The sequence below is a fragment of the Salarias fasciatus genome, chromosome 18 (genome assembly GCF_902148845.1).
Source record: "Salarias fasciatus chromosome 18, fSalaFa1.1, whole genome shotgun sequence".
Taxonomy (NCBI): domain Eukaryota; kingdom Metazoa; phylum Chordata; class Actinopteri; order Blenniiformes; family Blenniidae; genus Salarias; species Salarias fasciatus.
In genome coordinates, this window is record NC_043762.1 from 13191244 (window position 1) to 13208865 (window position 17622).

General features: G+C 43.3%; 1 protein-coding gene across 1 annotated transcript in view; it reads right to left on the reverse strand.

The window, feature by feature from the left end:
• Positions 1-7784, reverse strand: part of LOC115405566 (histone-lysine N-methyltransferase 2C-like) — a 49389-nt gene extending 41605 nt beyond the window's left edge. The window contains exon 1 of the mRNA XM_030115175.1: positions 6866-7784. The gene's annotated coding sequence lies outside the window, so the exon portion shown is untranslated. The remainder of the gene's footprint in view (positions 1-6865) is intronic.
• Positions 7785-17622: the final 9838 nt, after the last annotated feature.

The following is a 17622-nucleotide window of genomic DNA, read 5'->3' on the forward strand; positions in this document are numbered from 1 at the left end:
TTCACTGTCCGGGACGGTCGACCAGCATTAATCTGCAGCCCTGCAGGCTGTTAGCCTGTAGCCAGCAGCAGCTAAACTAGCATGTCTCCATGCTATGTGTCCAGAGATCATGTCTGCTGGTTCGGATGTTTCAGAGGGTCAAACGGCGTCTGTCTGCTCTGCTGACAGCTTCTTCTGCTGGCTGCTGGGATTTTAAACAGGAGTTGGTGGAGTCGTGTAGTGCAGCGTCTTAAAGGGACATGAACACTGCCCACCGACACAGCCAAAGCGGACTTTTTTTTAAATACCGAATTTACCGGTAACTAGTTGCCACGGCCCCAATTCAAGTCGTCACTGACTTCGCCGGACCCAAGCCAAGTCGGCCCCCGATCACCTCGGCCCCGACGGCCCCAAGGGGCCGTGGCAACTATAAACTGGCTGGCGGAATACACGGGGGCGCGCGAGCGTGTTGGTGCGTGCGCGCCTGACACCCAGTGTGAGAGACAGACCGCGCGTTTTTTTTTTTAATTCATCTTCTTGGGCGGGTGTCAATCTACTTGGGCGGGCCGCCCTAGTAAAGTTTATGTAGGGGAAACTCTGCCATTGTAAAGCAACTCAGTGTCCTGAAAAGCTCTATATAAAACCAATGCATTATTATTACATACATACAGTGAGCCTCCTGAGGAGCAGGACAAGACACCTTAGGAGCAAAAAAATTAATAGTTCTGATAATGCTGAATGAAATGAATAAAAAGTTCTTAATAATCCAATTACAGTGGTAAAGCATGGGAAATAAAAGTTTATTCCATTTGACAGGGTATACTTGTATTAAGTTACTGTAGCGATGCAGAGCTGGCCGCCATGACTGTTGTGGGGCAATGCATCATGGAGTTTGGGATGGGGGATTCAGGATTCAAATGTTCTTGTGGTTTATTTTAATGTTCTGATTTTGCTAGTGCTGTTGATTGCGTTTTGGCGTGTTCTTGCAGTTAAATTTGCCTCAATAGTTTAGTTGATTACATTGTGCTGACCAGGAGTTAGAAGTGTTGTGTGTTTGATTGAGTTCAAAAGTGTGAGAGGCTAGCTGTGCTAATGGTATTCTACACAGTCAGTGATTACAATCTCATACGACAAAGTGTATATGGTAATATACCAGACAAAAGTTTTTTTAAGGATCTCATCTGTTTTATCACCTTCCTTTCAGGTAACTTAGATATTTGGAGTTTCAGAAGTGGGCTTAAAGGATGGTGAAGGAACATTTCATTAGAAGAGCAAAACAATTTTCCAAGGCTGTGTGGTGACACCAATAGACATTTCCTGGCACATTTAGTCTAATATTATGCTCATAAATATATTCATGGTAAGCTGCTTGGCTGGGTGGAGAAAGCAATGGGACGAGAGGTTCAAATCCATCAAAGCGTGATTAAAATAACACAATTTGTCATTGAGTGGTGGCAACATTGGCCACATTCAGTCCAAAGACATTGCCTAAATGTAGTCCCATATAACTTGAAATTCGCGTGAAATACAGGATTTGCTATATGTAAAATTTATGCATTTGCCAGGATTTTTCTTTAATCCAAGATGATCACTTTTGTTCAGGTGAACTATGTTTAAAAAAAAAAAAAAAAAAAAAAAGAATTTTAGTTTGGATTCATTGAGGCTCTGTTTATGCAACGATTAAGTGAATATGGAAAACTCTTACTGCGTTTTATGCGTTTGTTTACACAACAATGCTCAGAGCCAGTGAAAATTGAGCTTTTTAAAAATGACCCACGAGGTGGAACCTTTCAAAAACGCATCCCCTCTGTCTCTGTGTAAACACCAGACAATGCAACTATTCTCAAACGCTGCCACTGTTCACCACGGCCGAGGCAAATTGTTCCATTGCATATGTGCAAGTAGATGGTCAACAAAAAAAAACAATAGGTGGACTCCAAGGTGGCATGACTCCCAGTCCATATTCTCCTGGGACTTGGGGTTTTATAGTTGAAAAATGCCTGTAATAGAAATCCAACTTCATTGTCGATCCAAACAAATGTCAGCGTTCTCTCCATTTTAATGTTTATGGCGTACTGTTCTGTGTGCATGTGCGCAAAACAAACAGCAAGAACTTGCGGTCTTGCTTGCTAACTACGTCGTAACAGCGTTTCAACCATTTCCATGTAAACAAACTTTGTTTTCAAAATGTTGCTGTACAAAGGGAAACAAAAATGCAAAAACAATGCATTTTCCCTTGAAATGATGTGCAAATGGGGTCAACGATGTTAGTAAAACACTAAGCTGACAAGTCTATGTGGTGACAACAGGACTTTCTCAGGCATGTTTGGTAAAGTATTTTGCAAATAAAACAATATCTGCAACAATGCCATTTTATTCCTAGTTGTGACGTGTAGGGCGCATTTTGGAGCCGACGTACCACCTAGTAAAGGATCAGAAATTCAGTTTCATTAAGATCATGAAATGGTGACACCATTTGATATTTTCAGTCACAGCTAGTCCAACTTTTTGATCAGAAATTGCACAAATGACGTGAATTTTGCATCTACAATCAACACATCTAATACATCCATCTTCTATACCGCTTTATCTTATGCAGGGTCACGGAGCATAGGAGCTAATCCCAGCAAACGATGGGCGGAGGCAGGACACAACCTGGACAGGTCACAGTCCATCACAGAACAAACAGAGACACACAACTACACACACACACACACACACACACACACACACACACACACACACACACACACACACACACACACACACACACACACACACACACACACACACACACACACACACACACACACACACACACCTACCTAAGGGGCAATTTAGGTTCACCAATTAACTTCACAAGCATGCTATGGACTGTGGAAGGAACCCGGAGAGCCTGAAGGAAACCCACGCACACAGGGAGGACGTGCAAATGCCACATGGCCAGTGTTTGAATCACAACGTCCGCTGAGTGGCTCCACACTTCACATTTTGTACCTTTCTTTCTTCATTATAGGGTGCAGTGGCAGCTCTAGTTTAGGTTTCTGTAATATGTAGCTTTAACAGGATCGAGTTAATAGCCTGAACGCCCAAACTGGGGGGAGGGGATCACTCTTCATCTCTGTACACTTTGACCCGTTGAGCGTTGGTGGCTCTACCAGCAGTGTAATACTGCAGACGAAATGGCTCTAGGGGTCATAGACACACACACACGTCAATGCATTTACATGAGACTTTTTTAAGGATCGACCAATTATTGGCCTGGCCGATAATATCGGCCGATATTGGGCATTTTTCTAATAATCAGCATCGGCCTTTTTTTCCACCAATATCCGATAAAAAAATTTTTTTACCGTATTTCCCGCACTATAAGGTGCACCTAAAAGCCTCTAATTGTCTCAAAGCCCAACTGTCTGCCTTATATTTCGGTGCGCCTTTTTTTTCAGAAAATACGGTAATAAAGACCACTCAGTTGTCAGTCAGTTGTCTTGACTACGGCTCCCATAATGCATTGTGATGTGATCACATGAGCAAACAACTTCTGCTTGCTTGTGGCTAAGCTAGCCAGTTCCAAAGAACGGCAAATACGAAGCTTGAGGCAGATTCTCCGCCTCTAACCCGTCAGTCACCAGAATCACACAGTTTGTCCTCAAGTCTCCCAACCGGAGAGCACAGCGCGCGGCTGCACAGCCGCGAGGAGCGGCCCGACGCCGGCGGACAGCCCGCTCGCTGGGACGCCAGGAGCGGTCGGCCGGCAGCGGTCAACCGGCAGCGGATTACAGTGAAGTCGGCCCCACGCATCTTCCGTCACGCACTCACGCCACACATTGAAAACTGAAAAAAAAAATTACCGGTAAATGTGTCTGGTGCGCTGCTGTGGAACCGGGAGGAATCAAACACAAGCTGTCACAGACCGACCGGTGATTTTTTTTTCCAGTTTTCAATGTGTGGCGTGAGTGCGCGACAGAAGACGCGTGGGGCCGAGTCGGTCGGGGCGACCGGGGGTTGACTGGTTACCGTGCCGAGAATAGACTGCCTGCCGAAAAAATGACTCCCCCCACGGGGGCGCGCATCGATTAGTGATAACATTGATTTTAACATATTTTTTAGCGTTGCAGTAGCCTACAACTTCAGTTCAACCAGGATTCTCCATTGTTTATTTTATTATTATTTTTTATTCCTACAGTACACGGACATACAGGGGACAAAATACAAGAAAATGAAGGAAAGAGTTGTGTTATCAGCAGTGGCAGATGGTTGAATATTGGAGTTTTGGGGAAGTTATGGATGAGATGACTGCATTATTGTGTGTGTGTGTGTGTGATAAATATAATTACATGTATCAGTAATAATAATAATAACAACAATAATAATAAAGTAATCACACAATTATAAACTGAACGAAAACAAAAGGCCTGAGTATAATGAATGTAGAAGAAGTGTTTTCCACTGAGCACATCACATCTCTCTTCACTAGTCACTTCACTACTAAGTCACTACTCTGGGCTGTGGAACAATGTCCCACCCACAGCTACATTTTGATGCCAAAATGTTCATTTTTGCTGCAAATGAATATCGGTTCAACATATCGGTTATCGGTTTCCATAAGTACCAATAATTGGCATCGGCATCGGCCCTAAAAAAGCCATATCGGTCGATCCTTAGACTTTTTGTCCTTTTTAAATCTGAATGAAGGTTAATTTCACTCCAAAATGACCGTGTAATCACCTGAAATCTTTAATTTCAAATAAACCAGCCCGTTTATTCTGCACAAGCGGAATTACATCTAGATTAAGCTAAATTAGACTGTATCCTGGTCCTACTAAGCGTGTTCGTCCGTGACGATGAAGCAGTATTCCAAGATGGCGGCCCGCAGTTCAACTAGTGCAGAGATGACTTATTTAGCATGAGCCTCAAAAGAAATTGATACAATGAAAAAGTGGATGAACGGACGCATAATTATGCGGCCATTTTTAAAGCTGTAGCATCACAGTTAATGAAGAAAAATCGCCAACAACATGATTTGTTTACTTCCGGTAGACGTAACTACATCATGTCTGCTCCCTGTCCAATCAGAACGCTTCACTGCCCCCAGCATTAAAGAGGATTTAATCCTTCATTTCCCCCTTGTAAACACGAAGCTCATAAATATAATTCAGAATAAAGCAATTCCGAATTAAACACACAATGTAACCATACTCACTATCCCATCATGGTAGCGATCTAATCAGGATAGCCCACACTTAATTTACAAGTCTTTAAAAACACCCACCATCATTTTTCCTTGGGTTACTTGGTGTTTTAAGAGTGGAATTAAGGCTATGTTGCACATAGCCAGGTATTTACAAAAACATATTTTTCCCTTTGTTTTCAAAAATGTTTTCATTTACACAAATCTCATTACTGAGATTTACTGTCAGCATGTCAAACCTATAGGCAGCAGTGTAATCAGATGCAGAAAGCCATGCTAGCCAATCCAAATCCTGGTTAAAAAAAAAAAAACCAGCAAATGGCATTTAGTTCCTCAGCATAAAAGTCATTTACTTGGACCAATAAGAGCGGAGCTCCTCCTGAATGTGGTAGATCACAGTAGCCAAACTCTAAAACACAGGTCACACACACGTTAACGATATATACTGTCAAGTTAATTCTGTGTCCGCTATCTAACTCCAAATCTCCACCTCATCCAGATTTTTGCAATATAATTGCTGTCTAAGACTTGTAAGTTTGTTTACATGTAAACAAATGTCATGCACACATTGAAATATCATGTGTTTTGCTACATGTAAGCAAGGCATAAAAGTAAAGATTCATCATGATGACACCATTGGACAATTTCAAGTCCAACTTTTTGCTAATAAATTACACAAAAATAATCCCAAATGACTCCACCTTCCTTTGCCAACATATTGGATTCCCTCATGACTTGTAGATTATTTTGTAATTTACATCTCCTATTAAGGCCTGTGTGTGTCTGCCCCCTCAGAGAGTTGCATCAGGGGTGTTTTATAAGCAGATTTGCAGCCTGGTGAGCCTCGGCTGAGGGTGATGGGGCTAAACGTTGACTCCTGGGGCATCTGAGGTTAGGATCCAGGCAAGTCACGACCACCACAGTCTCAGTGGAAACATGCTAGCTAGCTTTTGTTACCTCCAGCCTGGGCACAAAGCACAGCTAACAGGGTTAGCCTGTTGTGTTCAACCTGCGACCACACACACAGAGGGAAGAGACCCTAATGCCGTCTGAAAGGTGAGAAAATACACCTGAGAGACTCAGAGTCCACACGAAGCTTTCACTCACTCTGTGGAGCAGCTTTTAACCAGCACGGCAACTCTGAAGGAGCAAACAGGTTATCTGCTGCTTACAGATACTTGGCCATCATTAAACCTCCAGCTTCTGCTAAAAGGTGGAGTATTTTACAAGTTGAAAATTAAAAACAAACAGGAGAGGCTGGTTGAGAAGTCATAAGTTGTCCCGGTGTGATGGTGGGCTGGTGTAGCAACACAAAGGCTCGGTCTATTCAATGAACAGGCTCCACAAAAAAAGTGAAAACGATATGTTACACAACGAGGCAGGCTCGGGTTCTGTCCCCACCGACCACCGTTAGCTGTGTGCGGCCGTGTGATGCAGTCTGAGCTCTGGAGATGTGCTTAACAAACGCTTGGCCTTAATTTTTCGGAGGAGAAGGAGGAAAAAGCAGCTTTATGGCATGTTTCGCTCCGGTGAATAGTCTGAGTCATGAAAGCCAAGGCGGCGACAAACCCCCAACATCAGACCAGAGGAGGAGGAGGGCTGCGCTGGCTCACTTTAAACAGGGAAAAAACCCAATTCACATGAAAATACGGCTAACACCACAACAGGAAACCAAAGCTGTTGCTTTTCGCTCACCTTCCAGCCCTATGAGTAGCGTATTATCCTCTTCATGTCCAAATGACTGGGGGATGAAACGTCGCACTTTTATCACCCAGCTAAGCTAGCGCAGCTAGCGGAGCTAGCTAGCCTCTCTCCGGTGAAGCAGCACCGCAGCAGTCCTCAGAAACGCACCGCGCACATCACGATAATCCGGCGTCGCTTTCTTATTCCCAACTTTGCCCATTTGACGGAGGCGCAGACGATGTAAATCCAGCCGGGAACCGCTGCTCTGGCTCTCGCGTTAGCGGAGAGGAGGGGATCACTTTCCTTTCTCCGATGACAGCTGTCGTCGCACGAGTTCGGGTTAACACGGCTAGTTGGTGTTAGCCACCCAACAATTCTATCATTAAACAAACCGAGCAGCAGAAAGGGGTCCAAGCAAGCGGAGGAAGCGGTCTCCAAAAGGAGGCTCCTCCGGGAAGAGGAGGAGGGAGCGCAGGGGAGCCGGGAGCCGACCCGCGGAGGGGCTGCTTGGGCTTTCTTCAGCTGCGACAAGCTGCGGGACCGAGCGGCCAGTGAGGAGACTCCGAGCCGGCCTGCCACGCAGCAACGACCGCCTCCAGAGCGCACGGAGACGAACCCACCCGCAGCCCTCCGAAGAACGGCATCCACGCCAGGCCACGCCGACCCCCGCGGCCGCGACAAACGGCGGCGGAATATGACACACAAAAAAATTAAGTTGAAGATGACGCTTCTGTGTACTCCGTAACGGTGGCCATATCTAATGATAAGTGGCACCGCAGCGCAGCCCCCTCCAGGCTCCTCAAAAACTAGACCCACCTCCTCCTAGCGCAACTATCGGCGCGCAAACCTCTCCAGATCGGCGCCGCGAGTCCACAAAGGCGGTTCACGCAAACGTGGCAGATGTTTTAAAACCCCCACTTCCCTCGGGGTGTTAAAAAGACACCCCGGGAATCATTTTACAATTTCTTCAAAATACTCTCTGACCCTGCGGAGGGATACGGGCATTTAGTAAATAAAATAATGGCCAGGGTCGGGCGGAAAAGCCGGATCCCGGAGCGCGGCGGGCTTTGGAGCGGGACTGCGCGGCGGCCGTTGGTGCTCCGGGCTGCTCATGCAAATCTTGGCAAACAGCAGCAAGCGATAGTAAATCCATCCGAGAGGACCACGGAGCTGGATCAACTTTAACACGCCCGGGCGGAGGCGGTGGTTACGACCGTGCGTAAAACGAGCCCACCGAATGGGGGACCGGAGACGACTACACACAAACACACACACACACACACACACAGACGCAGGCACACACACACACGCCTGCGCACACATGCAAGCCTTGCATTTAAGTAAGGGGAGCCTGCAAAACTGGCAGACATACTGTACATGCAAGGGTTAACTTTCGGAAAAGCCCCCCAGGGGTCGGCTTTCAGCGGCTCTCCATAATATGTGACAGAGCCGGAGGGCGTGACGTCTTTCCACCGATTTTATGCATTTTCAGTCTTTTTCCGTTGCAACTTGCTGAGTTTTGCTCGAGTGAAGCCCTCAGAAAAAGAACTGGGGAATAAACAGAGCCCTATTCCTTTAAATGGTAAACCTTTGGCACCTCTTCCATGAACTATGAGCGCCCCCTGCTGGAGGACACAACACAAGACGCCCCCTGTTTATTCAAATGAGTCCAAGCAAATCGGATGTCCACTACAGGGAGGACTCAGGGACAGAAGAGACAGCATCAATGTCCCAGGCAGACTCACAATGCATCCAACAGAGGTGGAAAATACAGGGATTTAGGGGGTCTCGACCTTCCAATACAGCATTCGTGAACATTTATTGACATTTCCAAGCCCAGTTTGGGGCAATTTGCAAAATGTAAATGACAAGAATGAATTGTATATCTTATCCACCCATAATAATTTAATGGGGAACACAGACTACACACCACCCACCCAGATATTTTTCATTTTTTGAAAACTTTGAGCACACTTGGTATGCTGTTGTCTCTGATATTTCCTGTTCCTTGAATATTTTATTCTATGCCATTCTCTTTTATGTCTCCTTTTACATCTCCTCCATCCATGTATCCATCTATGTCTTGTTCTCATACACATTCTTCTCTCTTTCTCCATCTCTTCCGGCATCTCCTTTAATTCCTCTTGTGTCTCCTCAACCTACACCCCTTTCTTGCCCATGTTCTGTGCATTTCTGCCATCTTCTAAAACTCCTTTTATATCTCTTATGTCCTTTTCAACATCCGGCTCTTCATCTCATTTTCCTACTTGTAAGTTCCTTCCTTTTTCATCTGTCTTCTTCAATGTGTCTTTCTCCAGTATTGTTTTTCAAGTCCTTCTCTTTGTTCATCTATTTCTCCTCCTGTGTGTTGTGTTAAAAAGTGTATATTGAAGAATGGAAGGACATTTCTTACACATATTCTCTTTGTGGAAATTTGAGGAAACATCTCCCATCCTGTTACAATTTCTCCATGTGCTCCTTGACTCTATCTATCAGTCCACTCACACGCCACACAGTTTTTCCTCTTCTCCAAATCAATCAGTAATTTACCCATTTTCCCAAAAATACCCAAAAAATACGTAGAAGGAAAAGGAGATGCAGAAGGAGGATAAGAAGAAGGAGAAGAATATGTTCAATGAGGAGAAAAAGGATGCAGGAAGAGGAGAAAACAATATAAGAGGCAAAAAGAAGTAGGTGGAGGAAAGGGAGATGTAGAAGGCAGAGAAGGAGATATAGGGGATGAGAACAAAATGTCAGAGAAGGACAAGGATATGTACAATAAAGTGAAAAAGATGGAGAAGAAGGAGAAAAAGATGTTGAAGGGAAGAAGTTGAAGGTGAGGAAAAAAGTAGGAGGAAGGGAAAAAAGATCAGTGAGAACAAAAATGGAGAAAAAGATGCAGGAAGAGAAGAGGATGTAGGAGGAGGATAAGAAGATGGAGAAGAAGATATGGGGGGAGGAGATCAAGATGTCAGAGAAGGAGAATATGTACAATGAGGAGACACAATAGAGGAGGAGGAGAAAAAGATGTAGGAGAGAGAGAAAACAATACAGAAAAGGACAGAAAGATGTTGGAGAAGAAAAACGACGTAGGAGATGAAAGAGATGCTGAATAAGGACAACAGTATAGGAGGAAAAGGAGATCTAACAGAAAAGAAGGAGGTGCATAAAGACACAAGGAAGGAAGAGGAAGAGAAATGTCTACAATCAAAACTCAAACCGGGACCCTTCACATGACATATTCTTCCTTGTTTTGTTATTCCAGATTCAGGATCTGGGATTCAGGTCTAGAGAAGGTACAGGTCATCCCTTACGAGGTCTTCCAGTCTCCAGCAGCCATCCGGTAAGGATGCTACCTCCATGAGCTGGAACATTGTTGTCCATGAAGATGAAATTATGCCCATGATGTTCACACAAGGCCAAATTAACTGGATTAAATTTGGGCAGTTTGTTCTTATCTCTGTCTCATTCACAAACCATAGGGTTCTGTGTTGACTACACACACCTGCTGACACAGTAACACTGCCACCTCTAAAGGCTTGTCCGGTGACTGATGCAGAATTCTCCTTGATGTCTCCAACATCGTCGGCCATCAGTTCTATTCAACGTGAATGGATTTTCATCAGAGAACAACACTGATGCCCACTGATCCCTCGTCTAGGTAAAGTAATCAATCAGTCAGAATATATCTGTGACGCACTTTTCATATTAAAGAAACACAAAGTCCTTAACACAAGTTAAAAACATTACAAGAAAACATCAAAAACAGACCCTTCCTTCCCATCCTCCATATCCAGTCACACTCACACACTCTCACCACTTACAGTATGGAGACATGGCATGGCATTGAGGGTCATGGAAAGCCCACCATTGGGGCCATCCACACTGGGAGGAGTCGCAGGTCGTGTCCACCTGGACCGCCAGCACCAGGGGTTCCACCGGAGGATCTCAGTGTCCAATAGGGTCGATGTGGTAAAAGAAGATCTGATATAGATGAGAAGGCCTAAAGCTGTTAAGACATTGAAAAAATAATAAAAGAACCTTAAATTGGATCCTGAAGTGGACAGGGAGTCCATGACCTTAAAACCGGTGTAATGTGTGCCCGCCTCTGGTCCTCGTCGACACGCGTGTAGCTGAGTTTTGCAGTAATTACAGATTTGAAATACTCTTTTTTGGGGAGGGTAGAGCAGGGCATCTAAACAAAAAGAGGTGAAAGCATGCATCAGCACCTCTGTGTTGGATTAACAGCGAAACAGGTAGACTCTGGCTATGTTCTTTACATGAAAAAAACCTCTTCAAATGTGCAGATTTACCAGAATCTGATTCGATCAAATATCAAAGCTATAATCGAAACTAAGCGAACATTTTGATGAAGAGTGAAAGCCAGCATGTGTGCCACTTTTTTCTGTAACCTGAATATTCAGGTGAGCTGCATCAAGCTGTCGACGCTCACATGTGTGTCAGTTTCCTCTCCGGTGGGTTCAGACTGTCTCAGCCACTTCATCCCCTGCTCTTCATAAATGATTCACAGACTGTGTTTTGTGTCATTAGGACACACAGTATAAATACCTGTGTGTCACATCGCGGTGAGACTTCCTAAATGATGACCTTTGAGCTGGGGTTTGTTTTCACCATGAAGCACCATTGACCTAATTACCTCCAAACACTTGAGGCTGCTGCCGTGTCACCTGCGCCGGTGCACACCTGATTCCTGCACACACACTCACACACATCTACACGCACTGTGACGTCACACCTAACAACCAAAACAACATCCAAAATAACTAGAAGAAAACACAACTTAACCATGAAAGACATCAAAATGAAACAAAATGGCAAGATTCAGGCCAGAAAAAAATTTTCAGAGATGCATTTGATGAAGTTTAAAAAATGGACAGAAAAAAATAAATTAAAAAACGAGGGCCAAAATGATCAGAATCACAAAAAGTGATAAAATATATGTGAAATGCTAACATAAAAACACACAAAATAACCAGGGATGTTTTACCAATGGCAGGCAATGTGCCCAAAGTCACACAGAATTATGAAAGTAGGGGAAAATGGAAAAAAACAAACAGCAAAACTTTCACAATCATAAAATAAGAGGATGTATTCATCAGATCACAAAATGACAAGAAATACAAAAACAGAGCCCAGAAATGATTCCAGGGGCGTGTTTAATAACCAAAAAGAAAAGGAAATAAAAAATGAACAGTAATCCAATTCAAGCCTGTGAAAATTGTGAAATGACCACAAGGGGGACACCAAATACCAAAATGCGAGGAAGAACTAAGAGAAAATCAAGCTTTACTGTTTTTACATTCATCATAATTACAATTAATATGAAAAAAACATCGAGAATCTTGCTTGTTTACAATATCACCTTTCTTTCTTTTTTTTTTTTTTTTTTTTTTACAATGCAGGAACAATAAACCAAAACAGAGAACAGCTTACAGATCCCCCCCAGAATGAAAGTTTCTAATAAAGCAACACATGAATGAATATTGCCACACTACAGCAACAACTAACAAACAATATTACATCCAAAGTGATTGATATAGGTAAGTAGGTAAATAGCTTGATGCTGAAAAAAAAAGCTTCATCCTCTTACAAATCCTGATTTATCTATCTTTTAATAAATAACTCCAAATGAAGTGCATTTTGGAAGAAGTGTGTGTTTTCTTGGAGTTGCATCTTTGTTTTAAAGAAGAGCAAGAAGGTGTGAGGTCTCCAGAACACATGGAACTAGGCAACATGGCGGCGCTGCTGAGGAGCTGGTCCTCATCTGATCCAGAGAAATGATCCAAACTGCAGTTCGATTGCAGGCAGAGGGCAGCATGGCTCCATTTTATACCGCTCTGCAGACACACGCCACATCAAACTGCTCTTTTACAGCCACTGTGGAAATGACTGCTTTCTTCTTCATTTTCACAAACATTACTTCTTCTCTGACTGCAATTTTTTTTTGTATATCTGCAAACTGAAGTCAGTAGCTTCTTCCAATCAGAAAAAAAACCTGAGAGGACACAATTATAGATTTATAAATATCCATGTTATTCATATCTTAGAGGTGTGTATCAAGAACATCTAATGCTGGTGACCACATTCTCCCACTGAGAGAAACACAGAAAACCAGAGAACATATCGAAACACAGACGAACCAGCAGGACAGAGAACTGAAGCCCAACTCAGGCGCTGTTTACACAATGTTTTCATGAGAAAGCACCAAAGTTTTACTGTGCTTTGAGTGTCTATTTACATGGCAGTGGTGCACAATACCAGTGAAAATTCAATTTTTTGAAAATGGCTCCCAACATGGAACTTTTTGAAAACACTCAGGCTCCATCTCCGAGTAAGACAATGGAAATGCTGCTGTGGATGTGCACCACGACCAGAGTAAACAGTAAATACTTTCTATATTTTAATTCTGCACATGGTGAATAGATGGATAATAAATAATATTCGCCTCCAAAGTGTCATGACTTCCAGTCTACATTTTCTGCAGACTTGGTTATTGTATAGTTGACAGTCACTCGTAATAGCAAATCTAACTTCATTGTTTGTCCATAGGTCTGTGTACTCACCATTGTTCGTGTCAATAGTGTGTATTTTTTCTGCGTGCATTTCACTGGTTTCATTACAAACACAAAAAACAGCAGTCATTAGTGTCCCTACATGAAAACTACACCGTTTACAGCTTTTATGTCATTTTCTGTGTACAAAAAAAAAAACAACCTAATACACTTTAATTTGAAACGACATTGTCTAAGTGGAGTTTTATAGTGCAGTCACCAAAGGAAACACATCAGGACAGGGAGCAGCAATCAGGCACGAGGAGAAGAAATCAAGGAGCCTGAAACGAGAGACAGCGTGAGGCTTCAAAATAAAACAGGAAATAAATGCGACAGAAAATGTGCACTGTGACACTAATAGCTCAGCTCATGTGCCACAGCACAGCACAGTAACAAGTTATTTTAATTTAAAGTAACTAACACAACCTTTTAAAAGAGTACATGAAGCGAAGCAGTAATTCCCAGTGATTTGCACATCACTGTCAGTCCAGACCGGAGAAATCAACTGCAACGTGATGAGCGGAGCATCAGTGAACCTCATAAAATCTAGAAATGTAAATCTGTTCTGTGTGTTTAGTATCTTTATTGTTACAATAATTATGATACACTCAAACTAAAACATTAATCTACAGATTAGGCACTCATATAACTAAGTTTACCTTCCTCTTGTAAATTTTGTTCATTGTAAATTCCCAATGTCGGTTTGAATAATTATCAGCAGAAAAATGTACTCTGATACAATAGGTCACTTCAGCAAAATAAAGCGTAATTACATGCTGAATGGATAAATGCTCAAGGAGCTCTTTTCTGGTTGTTGAGCTTAATTGATGCCCTCTGGCTATCAGCATTAGGGACTCATTTCCAACAGAAATCAGCACTGTGTGGTGGAACAGGCTTCTCTAAAGGCCAATAGTCTTCACTTTGCTGGACACCTTATGAATCTAAAGCTTTAAAACAAAGAAGCTTTGCCCTGCAGAAGAGCTGCATGCTTACATTGTTGGCTGTTTCTCCCTCATATGGTGATTTGAGTTCTTGCCATATGTGCAGCTTACTGATTATTACATGCAAATTGCAATACAATGCAAAGCATGTAAAATGCCTCATTACTGAGATGTTGAGCCCTATAAGAACTGCCATTACATTATTATACTGCTCCTGCGCCAACATAAAACCTGCTTTGCTGCAGATTCTTGAAATGAGCCTATTATAAGCGAGTGCTGCTTATTAAGCACACTGTAATATGCAAAACAAGGCACGAAAACATGTTTGAGTTATTCTATCTGATGATTCACAATGTTAGACACGACCTCAATCATGGCAAAAAGTGTCAGAAGACAGTAACTGCAACAAAGCTGTGAGTATGTTTCTATTGCTTCTATTTTACCATGAAAGTCATATACATAGTATATGCATATATTATAATAATAAACAATACTTAGATGCTGTGAATACAAAAATATGACACCATGTTAGTGTTGTATATATCAGGCCGCTATCAAACATCCCAAACTACAAATATACTATGCTATTAAGAAATTTACAGTGCTACTTTCAGATTTACCAACGTACACAGAATTATTCAGTGAAAAAAAAAGTTGCAATCAACATCACACTGTTAAATATTCCAATCTAATAATAAAAAATACGAAGTTACCATTAGATGCCAATTATATGACAACATTTGCAAATGCATGGTTTTAGCATTTTAATTTGAGAAAAATTTTGTGCTCACATGGCAAGCTCTTCAAGAGGGTTTTGCTGTTTGTTTACACAGAAACAGCAGGAACACGTTTTCAAAAAGTCACGTTTTCCTCTGTTTACACTGAGATGGGGCTGGAGCGTTTAGAAAAACGTTGACCTTGGGAGCCATTTTCAAAAACTTACTTTTTGAGTGACTATGGACACCAGAAGCACAATTAAACTTTTCTGTTTTTACTTAAAAGAAATGTGGAAATAATGCCACAGATGCTGCAGATGGAGAGCAGAGTGCAAATTACGAACTGTACCATGTTACTACTCAATATATCATGCGACTTTCAGATGTATCAAGATACTGAATTTTTCTGGGAAATATACAGCTGTAATCAACATAACACTGTTAAATATTCCATAGTGACAATAAAAACATCATGATTCAATTAAGCATAATTTAAGGGTGAAGCCTCAGGGGCTCTGTAGTATTCCGGGACCTGTTAAGTCCATCCATCCATCAATCCATCCATCTTTGACTGCTTATTGGGGACCGGGTCGCAGGGGCAGTTGAAAGTCTCTCCAGCGTGTCCTAGGTCTTCCCTGGTGGCCTCCTCCTGGCAGAACAATCTCAGAACACCTCCCCTGGGAGGTGTCCAGGAGGCATCCTAAACAGATGCCCAAGCCACCTCAGTTGACTCCTCTGGATGTAGAGTAGCAGCTCTACTCCGAGCTCCTCCCTGGTGACTGAGATCCTCACCCTCTCTAAGGGAGCCAAGGAAGCTCATTTCAGCCGCTTTTTTCAGGGATCCTTTTCTTATGGTCATGACCCAAAGCTCATGACCATAGCTGAGGGTAGGAGTGAAGACTGACTGGTAAATTGAGGGCTTAACCTTTCCGATCACCATGATGGATAGATACAATGACTGCATCACTGCAGCCGCTGCACCTTTCTGCCTGTCAATATCAGGCTCCATCTTTCCCCCACTCATGAACAAGACCCCAAGATACTTGAAATCCTCCACTTGGGTCAGGGTCTCTCCATCGACCTGGACAGAGCAAACCACCTTCTTCCAGTCAAGGACTATGGCCTCGGATCTGGAGGTGCTGATCCTCATCCCTGTCACTTTACACTCAGCTGCAAACCGCCCCCTTGCATGATGGTCCAAGTTCCATGAAGCCAACAAGACAACATAATCTGCGAGGAGCAGAGAGGAAATCGTGTGGTCCAGGAAACAAACTTCCTCCAACCCCTGGCTTCAGCTTGAAGTTCTGTACATAAAAATTATGAATCGGACTGGTGACAAAGGGCAGCCCTGCTGGAGTCCAGCATGCACCTGGAACAGGTCTGACTTACTGCTGGCAATGCGGACCAAACTCCTACTTGGGTCATACAGGAACCAGACGGCCCTTAGCAAGGACCCCAGACTCCATGCTCCCGGAGCGCTCGCCACAAGTCACCACAAGGAACGCGATTGTACAAGCTCTCCAAATCCACAAAACATGTGGACTAGTCGGACGAACTCGCACGAACCCTCGAGAAATCTATGGAGGGTATAGAGCTGGTTCACTGTTCCGTAGCCAGGATGAAAACCACATTGTTCCTCCTGGATCTGAGGTTCAACTATCGGTGGAATCCTCCTTTCCAGTACCCTAGAATAGACTCTCTTGGGGAGGCTGAGGAGAGTGATCCCCCTATAGTTGGAACGCACCCTCTGGTCTTCTGTTTTTGAAAAGGGGAACCACCATCCTGGTCTGCCAATCCAGAGGCACTGTTCCTGACCGTCAAACGATGTTGGAGAGACCTGTTAACCAAGACAGTGACTGTACATCCAGAGACTTAAGGTGCTCTGGGCGAATCTGGTGCCTTGCCTCCACCACCTCTGTGACTTTGACTTGGGTTCAGTCAGTTGTCGATAAAGATGAAGCAGAACAACATGCTGTAATGTTTGTATGTGGAAGAATTAGTACATTGAGACAGTAATCTTTGGCCTGCTTGCCATTTATTTCCAACACAGAAGAAAGCCACATGCAGCTTTGTGAGTGGCGAGAACATGTACCGTAGTCAGCCAAACACAATGTCAATATAGCAGTAGTGCATATAATGCTCTCATTCACTCCAGATGTCATATTTTCTTATTGTGGCGACCAAAGGTGGTCTGAATGAGGGTGTGTAGGACAAACCGCTGCCAGGTGAGCAGATGGATGATATGAATGTAATGGAGGGGGCAGAGAAACTTGAAACCAGATGCGCTCTAAGTTCTTTGTCGGCAGGAGAACAGGTATTGTTGAATTCACCCGACAACAGTTCACCACACAGAGAGCTGTTTAATTGGCTCCCGCAGTTACAAGCTGAACACATTCCCACAGCTTTAGCATGTTTGAAAAAAAAAAAAAATCCCAATCAAACAAATATGAGGCTCAGTGTGAACGCTGAAAACCACAGAGTACACAGACTTCAAAAGGCTCCAGGACAGGGAGCCGGTTCGAATCTTTCATCTCAAAGAT